The 10,317-nt window shown below is 33.7% G+C and overlaps 1 long non-coding RNA gene across 1 annotated transcript; it reads right to left on the reverse strand.

The window, feature by feature from the left end:
- Window positions 1-394: 394 nt before the first annotated feature.
- Window positions 395-1,210, reverse strand: LOC128293155 (uncharacterized). Its single transcript, XR_008283238.1, has 2 exons — window positions 825-1,210; window positions 395-692 (listed from the first exon to the last, which is right to left on the reverse strand). It is a non-coding gene; the product is annotated as an uncharacterized LOC128293155 (long non-coding RNA).
- Window positions 1,211-10,317: the final 9,107 nt, after the last annotated feature.

Below are 10,317 nucleotides of genomic sequence, written 5' to 3' on the forward strand. Positions count from 1 at the left end.
AATCTACACTATTACCAAATTTTTACAAAAAAATTATGGAGATTACAAATTGCGAGCAAAATTAAAATTACAATATGGAAATGGGCTAATAATTACATTCTTACGTTTGACAATTTATAGCTGAGGAAATTGTTGGTAGTGAATTTTTGTCCTCTCTTTTGTACAATAGAAGAATCAGTGAGCCACATTTTCCGGGATTGCACGTTCATCAAAAGTGTCCTACAATAGGTAGGGATCGATGTCTCACCCAATATTTAGAGACAAAATTGGAAAACGTGGTTAGCAAATCTGTTTGTTAGTACAAGAGAGGATCAATGCAAATGGTTAACCTTTGTTTTTTGGGCAATTTGGCACCACAGAAACAAGGTTTATCATCAAGGTGAAAGACAGAGTATAGTTGACTTGGTCACATTTATTAAAACATATTACACATAGAGTTTTTAGACAGAACTAACGAAAATAACAAGCATAGGTCAAAATGACAGTACATGAATCCACCAAGGTTATATGAAGTTAAATGTAATTTTGACGCGGTTTTTGACAAGTACGTGCTTAGTTCGATGATTGGAATAATTTTTAGAGTTAACAAGAGGTATATCCTGGCAGCTTGTACTTACTCGAACAATTATGTGGCCAATACAACTACGGCTGAGGTGAGAGGCTGCTTATAAGCGATGATGGTAGCTGAAGAACTGGGGTTCCAGAGATTGGTGGTGGAGTTACAAGTTGTTAAAAAAGCTCGGTCAATAGAAGAGGACAGATCGAGCATAGATGTGATTGTAAAATAAGTAAAAAAAAAGGGCCCAAAGATTTAAAGGATTTACCTGTTGTTTTGTGGGTCGATCGGTGAACCATGCAGCCCGTATGATGGCGAAGGAGGGAAAAAAATGGTCATCCTTGAGGATTTGGGTTGAGAAGGTGTCTTCAAGAGTAGAAGTGGCGGCTGAAGAAGATAGAAAGTCTATGAGATAATGAGGAAATGAGTTTTAATGACTCCGACAGTTCAAATTTCTTCAAAATTCCATCGTGAATACTGAGGGTAATGGATCTTTGGGGATGGACGATGGCAGTAGAGAAGCTATTGAGGGATGACAGAGAGATTGGACTGTTGTTTTCTTTCAAATTCATGTTTTGATTTTCTATTTTGCTTTTTCTTTTTCTGGTGGTTTATTTGGGGGTTCTTGAATGACTGTTGGTTTTGCTTTAATTGTTAGTTAAATTATTTTTAGGTTTTCAGTAAGTTTTTATTTTTTTTTAATTAGGGGATAGTCATAATCTGTTTTGGTGATAGCATGTAACAGCCCGTTTTTAGTTAAATCAAAACAATGGTTTTAGAACCACAAATTCGAGGTTAAAATCATTATTTTATTATTATGTTAATGTCTACGACATGATAATATGATTGTGTGAAAATTTTATTGAGAAATTTTATCGTTTGAGTGCTTAATTTGATAAAAAGGACTAAATCACGTAAAGTGTAAAACTTGAGTTTCATTAGCTAAAGGTATTAAATGACATGAATTATTAAAGTAGAGGTCCTTAAATAGTAATTAGACCATTGGTTGCATAAGTGGACATTGATGGACATGCATTAAGTGAATTTTAATGTTAATAACCAAGGTTAAAATTGTAATTTGGTAATTAAAAGTAAATTAAATAAAACAAAATCAAAACATCATCTTCCTAAACTAAACACACCACTGAAACTTCAAATACAAAGCATCCATGGGAGCTTGAGTATTCAGCTATGGAGACTTGAATACATGGTATGATTTTTGACTCGTTTTTAATAATTTCTATGTTTTTGTTCGTTGCAACTAGGTCCAGCTAGTCTGGGGACTATTTTGCAAAACTGTTAAAGATTTTGAATGTTTCTATTGATGAATAAGCATGTGTTTTGATGTTTGATGATAGATTATGAATGTTTGATGTGAATTACACAAGTTTTGTCAAGTGATTTTTTGAGAAAAATACAAAATAGGGATTAAATTGAGAAATTTGTAAATTGTGTGGTAGAAATATGAAATAATGAGAATTATGGGCTGTTATGGAGATAGTGATAATTTGGCTAGCTTGGGTATGATTAAAATTACATGAATTTGCATTTTATGAGCTAAGGACTAAATTGTAAAAATGTTGAAATATTAGGGACAAAAGTGTAAATGTGATTTAAAGTGTGTTTTGGACTAAATTGAATAGAGGGATAATTAAATGAGCTGAATTTGATATTATATAGATCAAGAAAAGTGAAATTTGGAATTAGATTGGGGAAAAGACAAAATATTCGATTAATCAACCAATTTCATCATTTTTGAACCTGAGGTAAGTTTGTATGCAATGAGCTTTATTATAATTGTGTTTAAATGCTTTGATATTGCATAAATTGTGATTTACGATCTTACGAACACTTTCAACGAAGATTTGGCATTTGAAGTCCCGGTTGAACCTTAGGAATAGTTTAGGATACTAGTGATATGTTATTAGAGAATACATTGAGTTGCCTTCGGGCCATGATATTAGCACTTTGGGTGCGAGTTATACCGATTTGGCTTAAGGCTATGAATATAGGCTGATTTGGCTTCGGGCCATGATATCAGTATTTCGCATATAAGCTACCTTGATTTGGCTTCGGGCCATGGTATAGATACTTAGTGAGCGAGACTCTTGAGTATCTGACTTCTATTCCAAATGGTTCGACGAGTGTATCAAAGATAAGAAATGGTGAGAAATATTCATATATTGGTGCAGGTTTGTACAGAAATTCAACTGAGTATTGAATCCATGAAATTGTGAGTTCATGATCATTGTGGGAATGAATATGTAATAATATTGTGCTTAATGGTTTGATAGTATATTTTGTGACATGCCTCGTTTTACTCACTTAAATTGTGGTTCAACGAAGATGAAGAAAAGGTAAAAATCATCAAATTCTTCAATTAAAATTGCTATCGGAAGCATGGAAAGAGCATGAGTTATTTGATGATCCAAATATGATTAGACATATACTTGAAATTGTCAATGCACTAAGTAGTGGGTACTTATGCTATGATGTTTTGACATAAATTGCTAGTTTATATGATAACTAAAAATTGAAAGGCTAATGTTGTTTAGGCTAAGGCTAAGATATATTGAATTGCCTAAAGATGATTATGTTTAAAAGGTGAAGTTATAAGCTTATTTCTTTGAATTACGAACTTACTGAGAATTATATGCTTACCTTGTTTTAATTTCTTTGTGTTTCTAGATATCGGAATCTCATTCAGGTTGGAAGGTGTCAAAGACATTATCACACTATCCATCAGCTATTGTGGTACTCTTGGTTTTATAATTTTGGTTATAATGGCATGTATAGGTCGTTTTGGCTAATGATAGTCAACATTTTTTGTTAATAATAGACTTTAGCCATTTGAATTGGCTTGTAAATGTCTAAGGTTGGTTTGTATATATAGCCCTGTGAGTTGGTTGATTTTGGTTGATTTGGTTATGTATTTATATATGTGTGTACATATAGTTTATGTTATGTGATTATGGTTGGATTCATGATGCTTATTGATAATAAGTAATTTGAATGTCAAATGGTTGATAATTAAGAAGCTATGTGCTTGTGAATTGGTGCATGATGATGCATGTTTGGAAAGGTTTAATTAGATAATTTGAATATGTGAAGTTGGTATGATTTGAATGAGTAAAACATGAGATTATAAGCATGTTAGTTGTTGGCATTGAAATGGTATGTTTTAGCCCTGATTGTGGTTGAATTGGATGCACACTTATGTTATGAATGAGTACCGTTTGAATTGTGTAGGTGTATACAAATTGGGGTGGCATGATGGCTTGATAAGTAGCCTATTTTTGTCCACATGGGCAGAGACACAGGCGTGTGTCTTAGCCTTGTGGTACACATAGCCAGGTCACAAGGCCGTATGTCCCCTGTTGTTGATTTTGAAACCAAGTTAGTATGCTCCACACGGCCTCACACACGGGCGTGTGACATGGCCGTGTGGTATAAGTCAGTAAACCCTATAGGATTGGCACGGCTTAGTACATGGCCTGGCACATGGCCGTGTATGGCCATTTTTAGGGTAGACGTGCTAGCCACATGGGCATGTGTGTTAGCCGTATGACCCAAGTCAGAGAGTTACACAGGGTCGAACACGGCTAGGACACGACCATGTGCTCCCTTTTCAAATATCCACAGGGCTTGTGACACGGGCGTGTCTAGTGGACGTGTGAGACACACGGGCGGGCCACACGGGTGTGTGTCCCCTATTTTGAGAAAAAATTTTAAGGTTTCATGAAAGTTTCTAAATTTATCGGTTTACTCCTGAACCATTCCCAAAGCATGTTTAGGGTCTCATAGGCTCGTTATAGTGACATTGTGCTTGAGTTTGAATAATTTTTACATAAAATGTGAAATTATATATGAATTGAATGTTTATTTGTGTTATAAGTCCGATAATGCTCCGTAACCCTATTCTGGTGTTGAATACGGGTGAGGGGTGTTACATAGCATTCGAGTGACACGTGTAACACATGCAGGCCTGCAATTATTTTACTTGATAATGGCATCCTTTTAATTTTCAGTAAAAAAAATGATGGTTAAAATGGTACAAGAACTTTTTGAGTGGGAATGTTTTTCTTTTCCTTTTGGAGCTTTAATCTTCAGTTGAAATTTGAGGTCAGAGTGTGGTGAGATGTTGCAAATGAATCTCACCATTAATGATCCAAATAACAAAAAAAGAGAGTAAAAAAGTATATGCTTGATAAACCATAAAAGTAACACATTTTAATCCCATACTTAGCATATTTTTGGATGGTTTATCATATAATTTAGTGAATTAGATGCTCCTAATCCCTTAATTTCATGTTTTATACTCAAGAGAGTATAAGGGAACAAAAGGAGCACAAAACGGGCAAAAAATAGACAAAACGGGCTGATTGAAGGACCCACACGGCCAAGATAAATTCCACATGGGTGGATCACACGCCCGTGTGAGTCACACGGGATGGCCACACGCCCGTGTGGCATCCCGTGTCAATATCGCTCCGTGTTTCGTAAATACGCAAAAAAAGCCAAATTTTAGGGTTTCTGGGCATTCTAAAGTCTATATTAACACACTAGAAGAAGACCTAAAAGGGACATGGAGAGTAGAACACAGGAATTACTCAAAGAATGCCAACGGATTCAGCTTGGAAGCAGGATCTCCTTCAAGACTGAAGATCTCCCTCCAATTTTTCTCTCGAAGTTTTTGGGTTTCTTTATGTTTTGTTATTTTCCTACTACATTATGAACTAAACTCCCTAAATACCTAGGGAGGATGAAACCTAAGACAAATCTTGTTATTTAAAGTTCTAAATTTAATGATAAATACTTGTTCTTGTTCTTAATTATGAGTTATTAATTCTTGCCTTTATATTTTTAGGATATTATTCCAAGTTTGATGTGTTTATTTAGTGGAGCAAAAGTCCCTGTTTAGGAGTAGTTCTTGTATAATTAAGCGGAGTTGCATGCAACCCTAGAAATAGGGCAACATAAATCTGCCATATTAGAGTCAAATCTAATAAGGGAATCCATAGATCGAGTTAATGCGACAATAAGGGTTTTAATTAAAAAGAAATTTCAATTAATCAACCTTGAGTCAGTTGTTTTTAGTCTCGAAAGAGATATTAACATAATTTAGGGATTTCTACGGATTAAGACAAGTGAATAAATTGTTTGGTTCAGATTTGGAATAATAAGTGCAGTCTAGGTGGATTCTTCCTTGGGTATTGTCTTTATTATTGGTTTATTCAATTATTTTCTTCACTCTCTGTCGCATTCAGTAGTTAATTAGTTAGTTAATATTAGAATAACAAATCCCGTATATTTTAGGTTAAATAATAGAAAGAAAGTTAATACTAGTACTTTTAGTCATTGTGGATACGATATTTTGGACTCACCATAACTATACTACCATTCGATAGTGCATTTGCCTTAGTCGTGATCATAGTCTAGTGTTCCATAAAACGATCATTAATGCTCATCATCTTCACTAATGATAATTAACAATTCGAAGGAGTACTAAGTGTATCATCAAGTTTGCTTCTTTTTTTTTTTTCAATCGGTAAAAAGTATTTTCTTTAATTTTTTTCAACAACTTTTGACTATTATTTTTTAAGCATGAAATTCTCCTCAATTACCTTTATGTTAATGTTACATTCTTGATCCCACTTGTCAAGCATTTTTTGCAATTTTTTTTCTTATCTGCTCATCATCTTCATCATTCTCACTGACAAGTATTCATCTCTTCAAGTCATATTAGAAAACTTAGTTTTCATAGTGTTTGTACACTCAACTTGTATGTGCCTAAATCCCTTACACTGGTAACATTGAATTCCTTTCTTCTATTCCCTAAACTCATCATCTATGGCAATGGATTTCTCTATAACTTTTATTGACAACATATCCTCTTACACTATTCCTATTACTTATAGTAATTTTCCTGATTGCTTGATTGAAATTTTTAGTAAGAAGGGCTAGTTGCTCAAGAAAGTTCTCAACAGTAATTTTAGCATCAATTTAAACTAAAGATGTAATGTTTGAAGTTAGGTTTTTTTTCTCTAAGTTGATTTCACCCTTTCTAATTTCCTCCAATTTACCTTTGAAGGTTAGAGGTGATCTAATCAGCTAATCGTTTCTCATAGAGTTGTTGTCTTTTGCCTCCTTAATGATTTCCACTTTGATGGAAATTCTTTCTAGAAGATGTCTAAAAGCCTTGAGCATCAACTTTGTATTTGAATATTTCACACCAAATGTAAAAACTTAAATAGTAATATCATATAGCTTAGCATAAAAAAAAAGAGTATTGTCCTCATAAATTCTTACATTTCGAATATAGTGGTTAACATTTGGAGATTTGACTACTTCATATTGGTTGTCCCTATTGTCCAACCTTCATAAGTAGAAACACACTTGGAAATACGCCTAAACTTCATGAGGACCTCTCACATTAAAGATAATATTTAACGCCTTTGAGTTGTAGCTAGTTGTTTTGTCTTCTTCAAGTGACCATATTCTTTCAGGCTTAGGAGTGCAAACTCTATTGGCTTTAGTAACGAAAAGTTTCTTGTTAGAAAATCATTTAGAAATTATGTCTGATTTGCATACAACAAATTTTTTTAAAAATCTAAAACAAACTTTTGTTGTGATGATATCTAAAATAATAAATCTGATTAAAAAATCACTTGTGTATTGAGGCCTTTAAGAGATGTCCTTGTTGCAATACTCTTCTGTGAAGATGCTCTAACTTTTCGATCAACCCAAACTAAAATTTGAACTCTTCAAACTTTCAAAAAATTGATATTTTCTACTATTCTCAAACTCACGTTTGCTTAGAGAGTAAACTCTAACTTAAAGAACTAAATACATGACAAAATCAAGACTTTCCCTTCAAAAAGCCCTTTGCGCAAACCTTTATAATTGAAACCAAAATTTTCAACTCTCTAAATACAAATTATAATTAATCCTAATCTAGAATCGAAAAAGAATTTATTTGAGTACAAGAAAAATTACTCAAATAAAATACTCCTTAATTTTTGTGGAGTTTTCCTTTAATAGTTGATAGTCAAATTTTAACTAAGCGTATGTATTTATAAGAAGAATCTATAAAAGAACTTAATTTCCTTTCAAAGTTCTAAATTAATTTAGGGGTGAGCAAAACTCGATTTGATTTGGAATAAAAATTGAATTCTAAGTTAATCAAATTGAGTTATTTGAGCAACTCGAATTACTTCGAGTCTGAATCGAGTTGAATTTTACAATTTGAATAACTTGAATAACTTAGTTATTCGAATAACAGATTCGTGAATTGTAACCTTTCTAACCCAATTTGGATATGGCCACATTGAGAAGGCTACATTAGTCGCCGGAATGGCTAAGAAGACCAACTAACCTTTAAAAAAAAAACTAACCTGCCTAATTTTAAAAAAAATCATGGTTGTTACTTTGAGTCTGGTTAAAACCTTCAGGTCATCTATACTTTAGGATTCATTTTATTGTTAATAGTGATGTTTTAGTAAAACCATTATGTAATGAATTTATTTTGTAAAACTCATGGTAACATGATGCAGTGGAAAATCAGCAATTATGTTAGATTTTACTTAAATAAAATAACATGCAATTACCGATTATTAAATTCAAACTACTCGAGTGAATAATACATGCATAAAAATCCCAAACCAAAAACAACCAAGCCATAATCCAAATAACAAATTTACAACCCCAACTAGTGAAAAACTTTATTGGAAATTATTTTAAAAATAAAGTAGTTTGAAGTCCGAAAGGTCGTCCACATGTCGGGTCCAATCCTAATCTCGAGCATTACTTGAGCAGTTTAAAACTAGAGAGGTAGGATTAAGGAAGCTCAGTGTGAGTCAAAATGACAGAACATCATATAATCATTCATATCGAATATAACAATCAATGTCAAACCATTGCATAGCAATATTAAATTGGTGTATGAGCATGTCATGTTGCACGATGCAATGCAAAAGGTTCCTACCCAACCATTTGCTGCACACCACGAGTTCTATTGAACTTCAAACAGTGCGAGATGAAACTTGATGTGGATAAACCACCAATGATAGTAAAGTAAGTAAATTACTAGTAAAAATGTAGTCAAGCTGCAAGTAATGTGGACTAGCCACCAATATTGCAAACAAGATGCTACTAATATGATTAAATCGCCCAATCTCCTCGGTACCCGGATGCAGTGCACTAAGAACAATATTGTGGACTTTGAATATCGTTGGCACTCCACAGAACTCCTTCGTCAACAACAAATACTCACCCCATACAAATGCAATATGTCATACAATCAGTAAACACATCATGCTTCCAATAACAATTTTGGTACAATGACATGTTTAACATGCATATCAATAAACAATATTGGTGTATGCCTTGCTTACCTTTCATTTAATAGTAACAAAGGCATGCGTACATGCCTTCCACACAGCCAATATCACATATGGCATGTAATTTAAATACATACAAGCTCAACGCTGTGAAAAATAAAATAGAATAAAATAAATAAAAATAAAGAACACATAAATTTTACGTGGAAACCCTTTCGGGAAAAAACCACGGGCAGAGGAGAAGAAATTCACTATGTCGAAAAATTTTTACTCAAATACAAGAGGAATAGACTATGTCTATTTATAGGCTTGCAAAGCCATATTCTAGTAGGATTGAAACACCTTATCCTAATCAATATAAAATAGATGGAGTTTAATAAGGTTTAAAAACCTTATTCTAAAATAAAATAAAAGAAGTCTAGTTCTATATGGATTTTACTTTTATTTTATTTTCCATCGTATTTTATTTAAATAAGAATTTGGGTCACTTAATTCTAACAATCTCCACCTTGACACAAATTCTCAATGAACAAGTTCTTCATCGCGAACTTTCAATAAACAAGTTCTTCACCTCTTCCAAAAACCCTTAAGGGTTTAACTTCAACAATGAACACCAACCAAGTCTAAGCAATGCTCAAACTTGGTTATAGGAAGTGACTTAGTCATCATATCTGCAGGATTTTCATGAGTGCTAATTTTGCTCACAACAATATCACCACGAGCAATAATATCACGAACAAAATGATACCGAATATCAATGTGTTTTGTTCTCTCATGAAACATTTGATCTTTTGTAAGAAAGATGGCACTGACTTGTCACAAAATCTCGTGGCTGATTTGAAGGTCTTCATTGAGTTCACTAAATAGTCCTTCAACCAAATAGCTTCTTTACAAGCCTCAAGAATCGCCATGTACTCGGCTTGATTGGTAGACAAAGCGATCGTAGTTTGCAAAGTGGCTTTCCAACTAATTGCACAACCTCCGATTGTAAAGACGTAACTCGTGAGAGATCTTCTTCTATCAAGGTCTCCAAGAAAATCAGTATCAACATACCCTATAACTCCATCTTTAGTTCTTCCAAACTGTAAGCAAACATTAGTAGTGCCTCGTAAGTATCTTAAAATCCATCGAATCGCTTTCCGTGTTCTTTACCAGATTCGCCATGTATCGCTAACTGCACCGATGCATATGATAAATCGGGCGTGAACAAACCATAGCATACATGAGAGATCCTCTCGCACTAGAGTATGGAACATGTGACATGTACTCAATCTCATTATCGATTGAGGAGATAAGGCCGATGAAAGTCCGAAATGGGTGCTAAAGGAGTACTAACAGGCTTAGCACTCGCATATTGAACACGCAAAGAACTTTCTCAATGTACCCTTCCGACTTAGGTACAATTTACTTGCTTTTCTATCT

The sequence above is a fragment of the Gossypium arboreum genome, chromosome 5 (genome assembly GCF_025698485.1).
Source record: "Gossypium arboreum isolate Shixiya-1 chromosome 5, ASM2569848v2, whole genome shotgun sequence".
NCBI classification, from domain to species: domain Eukaryota; kingdom Viridiplantae; phylum Streptophyta; class Magnoliopsida; order Malvales; family Malvaceae; genus Gossypium; species Gossypium arboreum.